This window comes from Typopeltis vanoorti, chromosome 13 (assembly GCF_054136105.1).
Source record: "Typopeltis vanoorti isolate ZY-2024b chromosome 13, IOZ_Tvanoo_1.0, whole genome shotgun sequence".
In the NCBI taxonomy this organism is placed as follows: domain Eukaryota; kingdom Metazoa; phylum Arthropoda; class Arachnida; order Uropygi; family Thelyphonidae; genus Typopeltis; species Typopeltis vanoorti.
Genome location: NC_143561.1, coordinates 69,450,008 through 69,469,493, shown reverse-complemented (window position 1 = coordinate 69,469,493; position 19,486 = coordinate 69,450,008). Strand labels below are relative to the sequence as shown.

At 35.4% G+C, this 19,486-nt stretch overlaps 1 protein-coding gene across 1 annotated transcript in view; it reads right to left on the bottom strand.

Annotated features, from left to right (window-relative positions):
- LOC150100269 (serine/threonine-protein phosphatase with EF-hands pef-1-like) overlaps positions 1 to 7,418 on the bottom strand; it is a 221,740-nt gene extending 214,322 nt beyond the window's left edge. The window contains exon 1 of the mRNA XM_090402569.1: positions 7,306 to 7,418. The gene's annotated coding sequence lies outside the window, so the exon portion shown is untranslated. The remainder of the gene's footprint in view (positions 1 to 7,305) is intronic.
- Between the last annotated feature and the right edge of the window lie 12,068 nt (positions 7,419 to 19,486).

Sequence of the window (19,486 nt, the reverse complement as noted above, 5' to 3'; positions counted from 1 at the left end):
AAGAAAAGAAATTCCAAAGAGTTCTTTCGCTACGTGGCAAGTAAAAAGAAGAATGACTACGGAAAGATGACTTTAGTGAGCGCTGAAGGTAGCGAGGTGACCGAGTCAGATGTAATTACCACTTTTCAAAATTCCATCACCCGAGTAAGGATATTTCTGTGTCCTCTGTAGCAATAACTGATATGAGAATTGAAGTTAATGAATCGGAATAACTTGAGGATATTGCAGAATTTAAATGCAAATACTGCCGTGAGTTTGGATGGAATATCAGATTGGGTATTGAGAATGTGCAAGGGAATTGTCAATGCCTCTTACTTAGCTGTTTAACTTACGTTTGAGCTCTGGTAAGGTCCCTAGAGAGAGTGGAAGCATGGTAAAATAGTTCCTTTGCAGAAAGGAGGCTCTAAAATTATAGACCAATCACCAGCCCGGGAGTGGTGGTAAAAGTATTGAAAAACTTGGTTAAAGACAGAATTCAGGAAAGGTCGGTCTTGCCTTAGTAATTTACTAACTTTTTTTATAATAGAGTAACAGCAGAGTCGGACAAGGGGGGGAAATGGTTACCCAGTGATACTGCTGGATTTGCTAAGGCTTTTGACTGGATACCAAGCGGAATACTGTTACGCAAATTAGGATTACTGTGCTCAGGTCTGGTGGCCTGGATTCCTTGGAGATGAGGAAGTGGTAGAAAAGATTCAGAGGTGAGTGACCAAGTTGGTGAGTGGTGTAAGGAATGTTCCCTACTTTCATAGATTGAGAGTTTGTGGGTTACAGAAGTTGGAGAAGAGGGGGGGAGATATGATAGAAACATTTAAGTTACTAAAAGGATTTTATAAGACTGATGCAGGGGAAATGTTTCAGCAGTGGGATAGTTGTGGAAGAACAAGAGTTCATCCCTGGAAATTAAGGAAGACTGTGGTTAACAAGGATGTGAAGACTAGATTTTTCGCTTGGAGAGTGGTGAATGAATGGAATGCTTGGCCTGACTCAGTTGTGATTGATTCGTCTGTATGACAGATATTGTGTGGATGTTTGGGTTTCCCGATGAGTCCTCGGACTCCATGGAGATGCTCGCATAATAATATAAAATGGATTCATTTGGCAATCGCATGGAAACTGAAAAGCCACGTGTCTATTTATAATTAAAATAAATACATTTTACAGCAAAGAGGTATTTTTGAACATCATCTCCTTAAATGTTCGTCTTACTGATAAATATTTTCCGAATGCGATAAACGGAAATAGAATCAGTCTTGCTTAGATTTGCTTGATGTAGAAAGTGTTCACAGCAGTCTAAGCATTATCACAATTCTAGCATAACACGAGCTCTGAAGATGCTAATATTACACTAGAGAAATATTAGGTTTTAAACTGTTTTTTAAAAAATAAAATAGAATAAACTTTAATTATTTTCTTTGACTGTTTTTTTTTTTATCCTTTATGAACAAAGAAAAAATAACGTAAGCCTACATGTAGGACTAATTACTCCAAGATTCGAACAACGCTAGCAACCAAGAAACTATTAAGATGTGAATAGGTAAGTAATCTCTGCTTTCGTTAACAGAAGGGTTATTAAATACAATGAAAAAGTTAGAGACTACCCCTATCTGTCAGGAAATAAACTAACTCTCTTATTCCAACTTTTTTTTTTAAAAAAATAGTAATTACTCTTTTATAATAATATTTCGTAATTTCTTCTTCCTATGCTAAAAGAAAAGATCCAAATCACTACAGATCTCGCTATGTCTATCTACCCTTTTAAAAACATCGACTCCCATACCAAAGTCGCCTACCTAAGAGCTTCTTACAGAGATGGAATACTTTAGACGAGCGGTACAGAACGAAGTCTGTGCTGCATTTTCTTCCTTTTACAGCACCCCAGCTCAACAAAGGGACTTCTACAAGTGCGTTTTTTGAAGAAAGAACTGCTTGACATCAATAGGAAACCGGACATAGTGTTGGCTTTTATCGTTAGGATCCTTATAGGCTTCAGCGGACATCTTCTAGCGTAGAGAATTATACATAACGAATGACCCACATAACACAGGAATGCTCTGTGAAAACTGAGTCATTCATCATAGAGAAATTTAATTCTTCCCAACTAAGACCGACTAGAGCGGAGGTCCGATACTAATTACCGCAACCTGACGATCTGAAGAGTGTTCCTGGGATCGAACTATTTCGCATATGTTTTTCTTTCTTGGTAGCTGCGGGGAGGGGGGGGAGAAACATTTTTGACAGCACACTGTCCTCGGTTTTGGGCCTACAAATGTCTAGAAACTATGAAATATGGACGTCACCTAGACAAAGAGTCGCACGTTTTCTCCATAAGTAGATAAAATACTTATGAGATGCTTTCTGAATTAGGCCATTCCTGCAGAGATAAAAATCCTAAGTCATCCATCTAAAGAAGTCATCAACAGAATCATCGTTGTGCCACCAGTGGCGGCTCGTGGCTTGAAATCGTGGGGGTTCTGCAACTTTCGAAATATACATACACACTGTAAGTACAGTGTATACGTGTTTGGATAAGATATCAAAATTATGGTAAAAATTTAAAAAATAAATAAATAAACATGAAAAAATATTGTTTATTATCGATAAAATTATACAGTTTGGTATAATTCAAAATTACTTAAAAATAAAATCCACTATCATAACCCCAATAATGTTCTAAAATAAAAACTGTAACAAATGTTATGTCTTTAATTGTAATGTCTAAATATTTAAAGAGGCGGAGTAAACACGATAAGCACTACGAACACTCTACTACTGGCGCAAACTTCATATAAACAACAGTGGAACTGCGCGACGGACAGTGCCGCATTACGCTAATAGCTCGCATCTCACTATGACGTGCATATGCTTTCGCGCGTAGCAATATCACACTGTGGTAAACACGGTGCTGCTAGCATCCTTCGCCCTCCTAAGTGCTACAAGATGGATTTTTATTATTTTTTATACAAAATAAGAGAATTGTGTAGGACTGTTGATGATGAAATTAAACATTACAAGCAAATATAAATAAATAAATAAATATATTTATATATCGAGAAAAATTGGGGGTGCTGCAGTTCCACAGTGCCTATGCACGAGAAGCCCCTGTGTGCCACATTTCCGACTCTTATTTTTCATTGCTTCATCCCTAACATTCATCGTTATAATTATTTTCATTAACCCTAAGTGAATGTCGCTTTTTGGCATTTTCTCTGTGAATAGGACAGCATAATTCTAATTTGGTCGCAGAGAATCCTAACGTACACTTCTAAAACTATTGTCTGCAAAATTTTAGTGGATCCAAATAAAATTATTAGTAATATGCGAAGGAGATACTGAAACTGTATTATTAGTTCCTTTTTTTTTGGACTCTACATAATCTTTCAGTTGTTATTTATGTATACAAAAAATAAAATGGTGCCTCATCATATTCTAAGGAAGTTTAGAATATGAAACTATATATTAATACTTTTTATTCGTAATGCGTTCAATATATTTCTACTACTAAGTTATATATCCGAAAGGTTTAGATTTTGCTATAATTAATTTTATCCGCCGAGAAAGAAGGTAGCAGACAACGGAATAGGTTGCTTTTGTGTTAAAAAAACAACAACTATGGAATGACCAATTATTGCTAAAATAATGTTTACAGCTAATATTGAGAAATATAAAATTTTAAACCCTTGTTTTCTTCTGAAATTCAAAGCAGCAGAATTCGATTTTTTGCCCGAATTACCGTCTTCTCTTAAAACTGATCCGTGAATATTAAAAAAAAATTTCTTCTCCATTAGATGCTGTTTTCTAACATATATAAATCTTTGATGAATACCCCCCCCCCCCCAGGTATCTAGGCAAAATTCCCATTTTCTCAAAAATGACCGCAAATAGAAATTTTTTTTTAGTGCGACGCGATCAAAACCGTTATAACCTTTGGTGTAACGAACTCTCCAGTAAATTATTCAATAGCTGCGAACATGTATGAGATTAGAGTTAAAAATTATCGTCTGCATCTTATATATCACAGCGGTCTTGGAATCTAAGGTGGACTAAGACGGCACACACGCACGCATAATAAAAATCAATACCGGCTCCGATCATATCAGCTTCAAGGTAATAGTTTAAATTTCTTTTTTGTGTGTTTTTATTAACCATTATATTTACACAAGTTTAAAATTCGAGCATTTTACGTCGAGTTTTCGTAAATGAATTATTTTAATAAAATAAATAGATTTGTTCGTCTGCTTCAATGACGTCATGCGTTCAACATAAAATAAGCAGAGTGAACTAAGCATGCGCTACAGAATGCTGAAGTTGTACAAATAAATAACATTTAATATTTTAGGACTGAATATAAAGCTAACTTTAGCTTTATTTTACTTCCTTTTCAGAACTTGCAGTTTTATGTTTATTATATAATATGAATTATAATTTTCTCATAAAGAATAACATTTTATAGCTTTCAGAGAAAACGATTCGCTCAAAACTAATAAACTCTCCGAAAATATACTAAATTTTTGAATAAAGTTAAAAGTAATGGCGACCTTGTATTATTATGGGATTTGATCCAATGGCTTAAACTTGTATTTCTAGTTTGTAGTTCCTTTTAAATATCCTTAGTGTACCTGCTTACGGTTACTAACATGCTATCTCAATGAATAACCCATAATTCTATTACGATAGCGTTTGCTTATAATCCAGCACTTCAAGAATAAGAATCATTCGTAACGTAAGGGAATCGAGAAGCAGAATAATAGGATTTCTGCCTTTGTATTTTTGCTAGCGAAATACTTAGTAATCTCTTCAGTATCTTCTTCGCTCCTGTCATTTTTCTCTCCGAAAATAGAAACTTTTCAGTGCGTTTGATAGGATAAGAAATGTTACAAAGATTGCATTATGGGATTTTAAACAACTCTTTGATTAAATTTCCATGTAAAAGGAAGCTGGCAGATCGCAAACGACGATGGGAGAAATTTCTACGCGTAAGAAGTAAGAAAATGCGAACCATTCATTTGAAAGCTCGTGAGATTTATTTAAATTACTGCAACGCAATAGTTGTAGTGAAAATATCGTCATTACAATTAATAACTATTGAGTGATGAAAACTGTACTTCAGAAATATTTCTCATTCCGGTTTCGACAATTCTCTTGGGAATGAGAAAAAATAAGAATATGCATCGAATGGCGAATAGGATTCTTAAAAAAATGACCAAAAAGTAATAGATTGGTCAATTAACAGTACTTAAATGAAGCAATAAGCCGTTGAAGGTATTTTAGAATTACTATTAATATTACAGAATTACTACATCTTCTTTACAAGAAGATATATATATATATATATATATATATATATATATATATATATATATATAGAACATATATAGAACATATATATATATACATAGAACATAGATAGATAGATATTATAATAAGCCTTTTTATGTAACGTTTTAATGTCAATTTTTTGTCAAGTTATTTGAAACGTTTTGAAACTCAGGGGCTATCCTGAGTGTCGAGTCTTCAAAATTCACGGAGAACCGGCCTCCCAGTCCAGAACACGGGGAGGGGCGCCGTAGGCGCCAGCGGGGAGTAGTCCCCTCCCCCAGTATAATATATTATTATTATATCCGCAAATGAAGGGTGTTTCCGAATGTTAGCGGACTTCCCGCAATGAGTCTGCTACGGACTCCATGGAAGTGTCAAAAATAATAATATACTCAAAATAGTGTTGATTCATTTAGGTTAATGTGTTTATACGGTATCCACAATCCATAACTATACTTAGTCCTTATAAGGACTGGCTTAAAGGGGCGAAGCAAGAATGCTTTTCATCTTCCCCGTTATCTGTAGAGGACAGTGTAGGGATAAGGTGTTATTGAGCTATTAAAGCTCTGATCATGGCAGGAGGGTAACAGCAATTGCCGAGCCTCAGTTAGAGCTTCATTGGCTACAGCATTGCCATCCATTACCCTCCAAGGATATTAATCACCGCATCTCACGGTCCCATTTTTTTTTTCTCTTCCCCAAAACTATACTAAATATTCTGTTTTGATTCTTTCTAGCTAACGATTGTTAAAACAAATTTGGTGTCGGAACTTGTAATAAACTTAAAATTTTATTAAATATATATTTAAAAAAAAACTTTTAGAATGTCGAATTTCACATTTAGTTGTTCATTGAAAACTAATAAAAAGGCAAAAAGATTTGAGAGTTTCACTTCATTTTTAAGTTATCGAATTACAGCAATTTTGTTAATTATGAAATTCTTTTTTTTTTCTTTCTAAACATACGAATAGTGCAGTGATCAAACTTGTCATTACTTACTTTCATTTTATTTGCATTTAAAGCTTTTGTTTTCTATTTTAATTTTTGTAAATAACTCTAAAAGACTTGGTAAATTTCACTGAATACTACTTTTTCTTTTTCTTTTTTTTCCCCAAAGTTTTTGGATGATTATGATAGAGGGCGCCTCTGGTACCAAACGTATTTATACCACTGTAGACTATCAATTACATTTAGTGCTCGAAAATGTCCCAAAGTGCACTGTTTGGGGTATAAAACTTGGGGTGGGAGGGCATGACCGCATCTAGCAATGTCCGTAATTTGATCTAAAGGTGCAGCATAAACTAAGTCCGGTATAATTAGCTGTATTTACCACCTCGCTGGATATCCGATTCCTCTAGACCCGTAATTGCTGTTATCCCTAGAAAATTTGTTCATTCAGAGAAAACTGCACTCTACGGAACCGCGCAAGCGGCACACATACTACGAAACGACGCACTCCGTAAAATCCCAAGAGACTTGAGACGGAAGGGACATTCAACAGCACGTACCGTGAGTGAAGAAATTTCCATTTCAAAACCTCAAGTTAGGGGAACAGCGCGTGCAGATACGAAGTGAGATGTAAAAGGGATTCTGGAAGTTTTTAAAGGAAGACATCTCCATGAAAAAACAGGAAAATGAGAATTAAAAGGGACAGTGGTAAGACTTGGTGTCTGTGTGTGTGAAGGGGGGGGGGGAGCGAGTTTTTAAAGTTCCCTAAAGAGATTACGGAAATTTAGACTTGTTCTTTGTGGCTTTTCTCTCCTTATATATATATATATATATATATATATATATATATACACACACATATATATGTGTGTGTGTGACGTGTTTGTCATCCTCAAAAGGTGTCTAAGTGGCTATTTACTTACTGGAACCACGATTTCTCTTTATTCTTATCATCCAGTGGCATTTATGTGCGCTTAAATCAATCAATGATGCTGAATTTCTTAAACCATAATACCAAATACGAGAGAATTTACTTACTTGTTGTTCTTCTATCGTTCTCGATGTCACTTTCGATTATTGTTTATTGCTACTTCAAATATCAACGAAAACTCGTGGAGCAATCCTCTTTCCTTCACTTTCCTCCAGTCGGCACACAACACACCCTCTGGAACGATATGCTTGTTCGTATGCCCACTCGCGTAGCTTGACACTTTTGGAACCTTGTCGTTGCCTAGACGACAGGCACCTAATTCACATTCGCGAGTGTCACGGCAAAGTTGTAAATCCTTTTTGCACGCCAATTTGTCGTTTCCTTCTTCTACCTTGAAGCAGAATTCGTGATTTTTTTTTTTTTAATTAAAAATCACGAGGCATTTAATCAGCAAAGGTGGTCACATAAAAAAAAAAAAAAAATTATTGCCCGAAATGACACTTATGAGAATTTCGCCTTTAAAATCCAAACCTTTGATTACTAATGATAAGCAAACTATATTATTATTATTATTATTATTATTATTATTATTATTTGACACCTCCAGGGAGTCCAAAGACTCATCGACGGAGAGTGTGCCAAAGTAGTAACTATTATAATCAACAAATAAAAAAAAGAAATTAATATTTTATTTTAAAATTATTATTTATATAGGCCTATTAGTATATCAACTGTTTTCTTTTATAATTTTAAATATTTTTAATTAAAATGATAAATTATTAAAATTTTGAAATGATTAAATAATACCCTTTATTATGTATTATACCTACACAGCACAATCAGTGTATGTACTTGGAAAATGTCGACTGAAAAATAATACATACAACAAATGCTTAAATTCATAGCGGCTTATTTTATCGAATAACATTGTAGTTTGTAATTAAATCTATCATTCTTTAACTTTTGTCTTAAACTGAACAACTGTATAAAAAAAAATAACAGGAAAAAAAAAAAAGACAAGACAAGCTGTTCGTTATAATTTGCAAGTTATTCAACTCTTATTTACTTCACTCTTCAGTTAGAATATGAGCGCACGCATGCTCAGTCTAGACATTGTAAATAATTGGTCATTTGAAAATTCGTCTGCTGCTTTCAGATGTATTGCTGACTCGAACGCATACTTGAAAGAGTAAACTTTAATGCCATGTTTAATTAATTTATAGAAGTTGTACAGAAAGTATTGTATGGCTAGAATAGTCTGAATCACTGCTGTTTACTTATAGGCGTATAAAAGATAAGGATGGCGTCGTATTATTATTATTTAGTTGGCAACAGGTGCCGTTCAGGTAAGCTGCTTTCTGGAAGATACTTCACTTCCGGAATACCGTGTGTATTCCGGAAGTGAAAGAATTATTCCGGAATTTTATTTTTATTTTTTAATTTAGTATTTATTTTTAATCAGATCTTTTTAAAAAATTAGAAAAGGTTTCATAAAACTGCAAAATATAAAAAACGGAAACATTTTCCAACCTTAATTTAGTATTAATATAAAATTCGATGAAAGGAAGCAAAACATCGGTATTAGAACACAAACGGAATCCTCAAGAGCAAAATTGCTGTTGTCAAAAAATCAATTTTTCCAAGAAAAGTATTTCTCTTAAAGACAGGCTATAAGGAATACCATATGCTAAATGAACTACAAGAAATAATTTAGCACTAAATTAATTTTTTCCAAATACTTATCTAGGGCTTCTTTTTGAGTTTAATCCCTTCTCGCCTTGCGCCACTCCTTCTACTCAATCTCGTAGCTCTCGCTCCCTTCTGCAGCATATCTGTGATTTAGCCATTCTTTTGTGCGACTAAGATATCATTACATCTATATTAGAACACAAACGGAATCCTTATTATCATTACATCTTTGTGTCTGCTAGCAAAATTCCCTAAAATTAATGAAAGAATTCCATTTGCAGGTCTTGGCTATCTTAATAAATTGCTTTATATTGGACTGCGCTATCATTCTTAGGTGCTTTTCGCTATTTACTTTTTTAAAAATTTATTTTTATCCAGTAGATCACTCTAGGATTCTCAGACCAACGAAATAATGTGGGTCTTTCTAATCAATACGTCCATACCAACTGAGATACGGAGGTTCTAGATTTTAAATTTTCCCTTATCTATGATACTTCATTGATAGATTTTCAATTAGTTATTGCATTTTGATACAAATTGTATTGATTTTTTTAAAAAAAATAATATTCTTTCAAACTTGCATTGGTTAGATTGAATATATATCGCTGAACAATATAACAGTATCGATAAAAATTAATTGACAAAGGCTAATTTTCCACTCTGAGGTTGATGATAGTTGACTTTGGGAGTTTTTTCTTGTCGAGTGATGTCAGTCTTAAATCGCTTCAATTATTGTTCGTTGCTGAAAAGTCGTGACAGAATTCCAAGCACTTCTTGTATAGTCTTGTTGCTAAGGTTTATTCAACAGAAACACAAAGCAGTAAATCCACGTTGTTTTTCTCCTTTTGTTACCATTGAATTTCTGAGCGAATTCGGGTTTTTCACTTCACACAAAGTGATTTAATTACTCAAAGTGAGCATTGCTGGTCTATAAGGAATGGCAGCGGCTTAAATACAAAAAGTGAAGCCAACGAATTGCAGAAAACACATCTGTAAACATTTGAAATTTCAGGCGAGAGGTGAACATCATTTCCTTAATTGAATGTTCGAAGACTTATTCGAGTAACGAGACCAAATATCAATTGCAACTACTTACCATTAACAGTCATCAAATAAAACTATAAAGGGGGGAAGTAGCTCAACACCCTCTCCCAATAGGAGAGACCTTCGATTATATGATGGCAGGTATAGAAGGGGGAAGAAGAAGAAGCAGGGGTATGTAAGGGCTCCAAATTTTTTTTTTTAAACAATTCTTTATGATAATTGCCTAAAATACTTTTGGTTTTCGAAGTCTTTCGAAACTAAGTGGTCCAAGGCTAGTTCTTACCTCCTCAAAATCCTGCGTGAAGGATAGGGGTGCTTAATTAACCCCACACAGCGGAAAGGGCGCAAAAGAGGAGCCACCAGGTAGTCGAACTATTAACCAGAGTTTTGTTAAGGCACGATTGCAGAGTTCAGTCTTTTGCTATAACTCGTTCTGTTATGTGAAATGAATTCTTGTTTATCAGCCTAAGGAGAGACTTTGCTATATAAAATAAAATATTAAAAAAAAAAAAACGCATTTCGATCTAGTTTGGCAATTCACTAAAGCGAGCGAATGTGGCTTTACTTTACACTCCACTTGACAAACAGGCATGGCAAGTTTGCCTCCAGCACTTCGGGAGTGTCATAAAATCTTTAGACTTGGTGACAGTTTCCTGGACTAGAAACCCTTCGTTTCGAACACTATTTCCGGACGTTTATTTACAATCGAACTGACTTGAATACCCATTAAACATTTTGTCATGTCGGCAGTTTTGGGATAGACAGTGTGCGTAAAGAAATCCAATCTTTAATAGATGATGGAAGACCACGTTATAGCATAGCATTGCAGGCATTAAATACTCGAATTGTGCAACTGCGTGCAACGTGGCATCGTTTTAAAATAAGTTCCTGTAAGATGTCCGCCACCAGGTTTTAACTCAAATACATTTAATTCTTTCTTGGATAATGAGTTTTATTTTATTTATTTTTTTCGTCTGCGTATGCTACTGCTTGTATATTTTAAAGAAGAAACGTCTGAAGGACTTTTCTTTATAAAGAGAGAAACTTTTTTTTATTTTGCATTAGCTTTCTTTGCATTAAATTAAAGGTTCTAATCAATACAAAACCCTTCGATGGTCATTAATTGAAATAAAAAGGACGAAAACGTATACACAGTTAATCAAGGCTTCCTTACTCAAGCAAACGGAAACTATACATTACGTTACCTTGGAAACGTAGAGCGCATGTGTACAATGAACCTGTTCCATAATTGCCAATTTCAACGCTTGTGGCATTTGAATTCTTTAAGAGAAATCATTGATTTTTTTTTCTCTCTAGGAATTGCTTTCAAACATTTTTTGGTGTGTGTGTGTGTGTGTGTGTGTGTGTGTGTGTGTGTGTGTGTGTGTGTGTGTGTGTGTGTGTGTGTGTGTGTGTGTGTGTGTGTGTGTGTGTGTGTGTGCGTGCGTGCTATGTACTTCTATACTTTGTTTTATGTATAATTCATGCCAGACGTTAAATTTGATTATTTTTTCATTATTTTTTGAGTTTCTGTTGATTTAATAAAAACAGTTAAAAAGTACTGAACATATTAATTTAATAACTATTTGGAAAATGGCATAATGGAGACCAATAAATAAATAAGCACCTTTCTTGGTTGTTTAGTGCGCAATATATATATATATATATATATATATATATATAATTATTATTATTATTATCATCATCATCATCATCATACCTTCATGTCAACTGGCTCATCGTGGGAGGTCAAACTATGACACACAGTTTATCATACCGTGCTTTAAATATATTCACTGTCTCCGTATTCACAGCACTCTCAGCTTCCACGAATGACCACTTGTTTTCCTTTTGTTCTTCCCTATTCTATGCAAAAACCGTCCCCAAATTAATTTGATAATAACACCTTAAATGTCTCGATCAATATGCCCCCTCTCTTTCTTCTCCTATCCGCCAATTTCTGCAAATTGCATTTTGTCAATCTGCTTTCATACTCAGCATTCCAGAAACTAGAAACCACCTTACTAGTCAATTGTCTTTGCCTCTTCCAATATTTCCTCATCCTTCTGAAAACCAAGCTTCCCAAATTTCAATACCTTAAACTTTGCAACATTGATCAACAACTCAATCACTTGCCCATTTAAGTTCGCACTGAAGTTCTCTTGCTAAGCCACGACATCGGCTTCATTTCTGATAGCTTTCTCCAACTTTGCATCATCGGCAAACAACTGAATATCACCATTCAGACCCTTCCCGATATCATTAACACACACAATGAATAACAACGACCCCAAAACAGACCCTTGGGATGGTTTTGGGGTCGTTGTTATTCATTACATCACTAGTAACTTGCCTCTTCCGCGATATCGCTCCTCTATAGACAACTCCCTGATATCTATCGGACAGCTAATTCGAAAGTCACTACATTGAAATATTATTATACGTTAAAGCAACTAAATTATGTATTCCATTGAGAGTTTTGGAGTTTATTATTTATTTAATTCATGCAACTTTTGTAGGATAGCGTAGATAAATTATTCAAAGAAATTTCTATAAAGCCATCAGTACTTGAAAATGTTATTTTGAATTAAAAAATTTTGAACAAAAAGCTTTTATGAACAGTTGTCTTTAAATACGATTTTATGATATTTTAAAATTTCATATATCATTATACATTGATTTTGTACGCGTATAAGTCATTAAAGATCTGATTTTTTTTATTATTATTAAAAATGAATCTTTATTTAAAAAATAAAATAAAATGTTTATATGAAACCTGAACTTTCAATTTTATGGTCGGTTAAACGAACACTTTAATAACATAAATCTGTCACGTGATATGTAATCATGCTATTGAAACGTTGGCGCGCAAATATTCAGTTCAGTTATTATTATTATTATTATTATTATTATTATTATTTTAATTATGCGCTCGTATATCTTTCGTAGTGTTAAGTTCTGAGTTAAACAAAAATTAAATTAATTTACGTTTCCTTCAGACTTAACATGGGCTTGCAAATTTGAATCAATTATTGATGTATCAGAATATACTAGACTCTTGTAAATTTCACTAAAATATTACTAAGCTGAGAATCCTTCATTTGATATGTGATATTATAGAGTAGTGTGAATTGCTAAACTGCTTAAGTGCAAGTACTTATAAATTACTGGGTGAAAGAGATAATCCGATTAAATAGAAATGGCCGGAATCGAAACGCATGCCTCAAAGAGTAACGGTGCACCTTTTCGTAAGCAAATAAGTCCCCCCCCCCCCACTCATATGCGCAGAAAAGAGTAGGCTAAGATTTCCATGTGTGGTGCGCAGTACTGGGTGACGTGAGGCGACGCTTAGAAAATGGGAGGAGTAATCGATGACGTGGAGTGAACGTGTGGCGCGCAATTTTAAAAAGTCGCGCAGCGCCTAGGAAACCCTCTTGTTCTTTAGGCTGAGTTTTTACTCTTACTGGTGTGTGGAGTTACGCTCCGAAGTTTTCGGGCGGTCTTGCTGATGTGTATAGAGCCTCGTGGTGTCCCCTCGTTCCCCACGGATTCGAGACAATGACGGAGGAACTTTGCCGTAGATTTCCCAACAGATTACCGGTCGGCGACCAGCCCAGCAGAAGGTATTCATCGATGCTTACGGAGCTGTCGTTATGATGTGTTGAACGAGTTCACCATGGAACAACGTCTACCTATTTTCGGCGGCAGAAGTAAGTGCGGATTGAAACCTTGAAGAATACCTCCGAGAAAGCAGAAGGAACGTGGTGTCGAAAGTAATTGTCCAGACGAGATATGTAAAGTGGCCAGATAATTCCCCAGCAATTGGTAACGTAGAATCCATGTTTTATTATGTGTATATGTGTACACATATACACATAATAAGAATACTAGAAATATATGTACACTTTAGAAAGGACTTTAGAGAAAGTTTTCTTTGAATGATAAAGTAATAATGAGAATTTTGAGTATTTTGTTAAGTGAATTAATTGAGAGCACGTGGAGCCTAGGAATTGTCTTTTAATGATAGAAAAAGTTATGAGGATTTTGTGATAAGAAATTGTATAAGAGCACATGAAGCTAGTTTAGTAATTCAGCTAATAATTGTCCTTAATATTAATGAATAACTGATTTTTTTGTAAGCCTTAACTGAAGTTCTTTGTCATGCATGCTAAGATAGATACAGAGAATCTAAGTAATTAGTGCTCAGTCATTAGCAATTGCAGATTACTTTTTAAGAGTGAATTCATAGAATGTACAATGTTTCAATTGAATTAAATGTTTTGTTTCTTTTGTTTAACCGATGACTTGCCTGATTTTCTTCTCTGTTGCTCTTTCTTGCTCATAAATTACGGACCACAGCGGGAGATTAATTTATAGAGAGGCTACGACTGCAAACGTAGCTCTTAGTAACGTAAGATTGTAGGCTAAACTGTGTTCTGATTCCTCGATTCTACACTATCTGTTAATCTAGGATTCGGGGTGGCGCAGTGAAAAATAAATTTTCCCTGAGTCCGAAAAAGGAATTAGAACCAGTGTGAGACAAAGGAATAGGTATCCGCCATTAGTAATTCCTTTGTCCCACAAACCACAAGCATCGTTCTTGTAAGTATAGATCGGCCAAGAGAGAGAATGAAGTTAAGAAAATTAAGACTGAAGATAAAGTTTTAGTATAATTAAGAATAATCAAGAGGTAAAGATAAGAGAATATAGAGTAAAATAATAAGAATGAAATAAGAGAGAAAGATTTTACAATGGTGGCGTTTACGCTAAGGTATTTCATTTAATCACTTAATTTACATTTATTTAAGTTTCAATTCGTTCATGGCACTTTAGAGACGTGGGAAGGGTAGAAGTTGTATCAATAAATTATTACGTGACCTCCATTGGTTCGGCTAAACAGCTAATCCAGCAAGATTCTGGAACCCAATATCACATATCAAATGAAGGATTCTCAGCTTAGTAATATTTTAGTGAAATTTCCAAGAGTCTAGTATATTCTGGTACATCAATAATTGATTCAAATTTGCAAGCCCATGTTAAGTCCGAAGGAAACGTAAATTAATTTAATTTTTGTTTAACTCAGAACTTAACAGTAGCTTATTAACAACTATAGAAATTTAAATATGGAGACACACAATTAGTGATAATTAAAACTAGAGTACTAACACTTGGTTTTAACTAGCTAAATGGAAATACTCCTACGCGAATAGCATATGAAGAATGAAAATATAAAATAAAAATTTATTAGGGAACCAAGCAAACATGTCGTAAAAGAAATTCGGATTAAAATCTAAATAAACAAAGAAAAAAGAAATATAAAAAAATAAACATAAGGAGAGAAGCCTCAAAATATATTCGGCTTTAGAAAAAACATAATTTGAATATATTTTTGTTTACGCCCATTTTTACTCATCACTCTTTCTCTCTCTCTTTACCGCTATTTCTCAGGTGTGTAATAAGAAGCGCAAAAGTCCTTTCCTGTTAATGGGCAACATTTTCTTCGCACCTTTTTCCGCTGAATGATTTTATCGTCACTCCAGCGTAGCGTGACGTCTGTCGGTAAATTCAAAGTCGGTTCACGGTAAGTTGCTGAGTGCTTTGCCACACGAAGCAATAAAACTTTACAGAGCGCAAGACATTCTCAAAATGCCAGATGTAAGCTCCCCTTTTGTATGAAGTCATCTTCGAGAGTGGTTATCTTTCAGTAGGCGAAAAAAAAAAGCCTTTTGGGAAACCTCCTAGAGCCCTTTCGCGTGTACCCAGTCATATGAACTAATAGCTTCTCCTCCCCCTCCCCCCCACAAAAAAAAACACGAAAAAGGACAAGGTATAAAGACCACAAGCGTTTTATATAAAATTTAACTTCAAACACTTAAATTATATTCCCACTCTCGTTCGTTTATGTTTTCTACAAAATAAATTAACCGAAACACAACATTCTCACCTTTAAGAAACAATAAAAGCAAAACGAATAGCATTCCTTAGTGTAGCACTATCGATCGTGAAGATAACACGGACTGTTATAAAATACAATAGCCAGACGTAGCCAGACGAAGTTGCCATCCCATTTCCCAGCTATGGCTTATGCACGTGGCATGCATTACTAAAGTGTGAATTACTACAGTTCATTAAGACAGACCACCTTTGTCATAGAATAATATTTATCTTGAATATATTTTGAATCCACCGTAAGTTATCATTAACAAACGCTGTAAAAGTCACCTGCTATAATGAGAGCGCTTAGTAATTGTTGGAATTGGGAAGATACAGCCAGTGCTGCACGAGCAGCTACTAACCAATGGCTGTAGGCTGTTTGCAGGCGTTAATTCATAGTGTTGTTGTAGCGCGAGAAAACTTCGAACTTATGAAATCCGAATACTGACTTCAAAATGAAAGTTTTAAGTTAGTCATTATTAACGTCAGGAGATTATGCATTTTGAGAAACAATAAATAGGATATTGCTTTTCAGAACTGGAAGTTTAGTGAGTTTTTCCATGAATATAAAACTCCGTTTTTGTTTTAAAAGAACAGACTTTCTCTTTAAAACATCGCAGGCTAAAAATTATTGTAGTCTTAAACCTCGGAGAGGAATGAGAAAAATACCGACCAAGTTGTAAAACGACAGAATATTGCTGGTTGCAAAACCGGAAGTTTAAAAGGCGAATTGTTAATGTCAGGAAGAAACATGAAACGAGTTTGTAAGTATTCACAAAAGTTTCTAAGTATTACACATATTCAGAGACTGGAAACCAAACTCCCTTCGTTTTGTGTGTTCCTTTAAAAAAAAAAATAAATAATAATAATAATAAAAGCAACCTCATGCGCCACCTATAAATGAATGCCTTGGTTTGAAATGGTTATTTAGAGTTTTTTATTATTATTTTTAGAGTGTTTCTTTGAAATGTATTTTTGTGAAAATCTCTAATTCGCTTCACTATGACATTATTATGTCGATACAATGCAAGACGATAGTTTGCCGTTCTAGTTTAGCCTATTAAATAAAACAAAATGATATTAAAATCGCAGAAGATATATTTGTGTACGACTGCAGAACGCAGAACGTTACTGGTTTGGTGGGTGAAGCATAAATGCTTTTCATATTCCCCTCCATCTGAAAATGTAAGTTCTTTGAGTGGAGAATTATTGAGCTTTAAGCTCGCCCTGAAAGGGCAGTGAGATTAGCTGTGGTCAGCTGAGCATAGAATTGACTTGGATCTTTTGTATTTGTAGAATTCTGCTTCATTGTAGTCTGAAGCTTGCTTGATCAGCGGGTTTGGATGATTGCTTGTCTTGGTGAAGAACGTTTCTGCTAGATCATGAAGGATCTAGTTGTGATGTAGGGAATGTTGACTTCACAGTGAATCTGGGAGTTTCTAATGAATCATGGGGGATCCAGTTAAAATTATCAGGCATTTATTCTGTATCCTCTGCAGTTTTTGAATGTTTGATTCTGAGGTATGGTGAAGTGATGACTGGGCGTATTACCATCCTGTATATGAATAGTTTGTTCCGAGTATCCAGTTTGCTTCTTCTGTTTATCATGGGGTAGAGTTGCGCGATTACTTTGGAAGTCTTCGAGTTTATGTGTTTTATTATGACTGATGAATTGGAGTTTTTTGTACAGCATCACGCCAAGATATTTGACTTTAGTCTGCCATGGAGCTTGACTCCTAGCAGGTGTCCTCCTTGGTCTGGACCTTCTTTTTGGAGATCAGTATGACTGAACTCTTCTGAGGGGGTTTGCTTGGATCCTTCAGTCCATCAGTCACTTCTCCAGTGTATGAATACTGCTTTGGAGTGTTCTGATAGCCCAGTTTGGGGCTGAGAGATCTTGCTAATAATGCAGTATCATCTGCATATAATGCAGTGATTGTTGAACATGGGTTTTGAGGGATATCAGCTGTGTAAATAGAAAATAGCAGGGGGAGGGCAGAAGTGAGCACTGCAGCACACCTGCCAGGATCTTACGCCTGGTTGATACAGTTTCATTTATTTTGACTTGCGTGAATCTGTCTTTGAGGTATGAGTGAATTATTTTAACTAGATTAGTTGGTATATTGAATGTGATGAACTTGTAGAGAAGACCCTGATTCCACACCTTATCAAAAGCCTCGCAGCATCTATGAAGACCGCAGCTGTGTGGAGATTCCAGTTGACACCTTTTGTGACATATTCGACCAGCCGGTGTATTTGTTGTTCAATGCTATGGTTTTTTCTGAATCCGAACTGCTCATTTGGAATAATACCTAATTTATCCGTCGCTGATTGAAGTCTTGTAAGGACGACTTTTTCTGCAACCTTTCCAAGGCTGAATAGAAGACTGATAGGTCTGTAGCTATTGCGGAGTTCTTTGCAAACTATTTGATTGGCGTGATATACGCCGTCTTCCAAGTCATGAGAAAATGTTTGAATCTGAGGATGGCATTGATTATGTTGACTAGATGTGCAATGGCTTTTTTGGAAAGTAGTTGGATATTTCTGTTTGACTCCATCTGGACCTGGAGCTTTGTTGTTGTTCAGATGGGTTATGATATTTGTAACGTCGGCTGGAGAAGTGGGTGTGATAGGTTCTGAGTTATCCTTTTTTTTTTTTTTTTTGTCTTTAGACCTGCTTGACTCGGCAGTGAATCTTGTAGATAAGTCTGATGTTCAGATTTTCATAAGAGTGGTTACATTGAGTTTCCAAGCTGTCAATTAGAGCTTCGGCTTTTTCTTTATCTGTGTGAGCAATTCCTTTCTTGGTCTGTATTGGGGGTATAGGTCGGCTTTTAGTGCGGAGGGTTCTCAAGAATTTCCAGATGGAGTAGTCCTCTGGGTTTAGATTAGTCAGTTTGGTTTCCCAATCTTGGTTTCGATGTTTTTGCAGAGCTTCACGGACTTGTCTATTTAAATTATTCAGAGTTGTTTTATCTTTTGGGGGCTCTTGTATTATGATACCTCTTTCTGGGTTTGTTTTTTAATCTGATTAGGTCATGATTTCCTCAGGGATCCGACCGCTAGGGTGAAAGACTGTGGTTTGGGTAACTGATGCTATTGCTTTTTTGATTTGGCTGGTAAGGTTGTTTACGGCTATGTTGTCTATTTCTCTTTTTTTGTGGATAATAGGTACTGGCCAGATGTGATCTCAGAGAATTCTGGAGAGCTTGTCCCAAGACATAAAGGAGTGCGGAGAAGAGAATTGCTCTTGTGTACGGAGCTTAAGCAGAATGGGGTTGTGATCAGAAGACAACGCGTTTACCGTTTCCAGTTGATATTGGTATCTGATGTTTCTGAGAATGGCGATGTCGAGTACATCTGAGCTTTCAGCTGGGCTGTGATGGGTGGGCTCTGTGGATCCAGCTATAACAATAGAGTTTCGCGTTGAGTAATGATTTAGAATACTGCCTTTGTCATTGATTGTGGAGCTGAACCAAGCTGTATGCTTCGCATTAAAGGCTCCATTCATGATGACGTGGTCTGTGGAGGCCGAGAATGGAGTCCAAGTCAGATACCAGAAATGGAATGCTGGATGGATGTATACAGCATAGATTTTTGATACTGCCAACATTGTTTGTA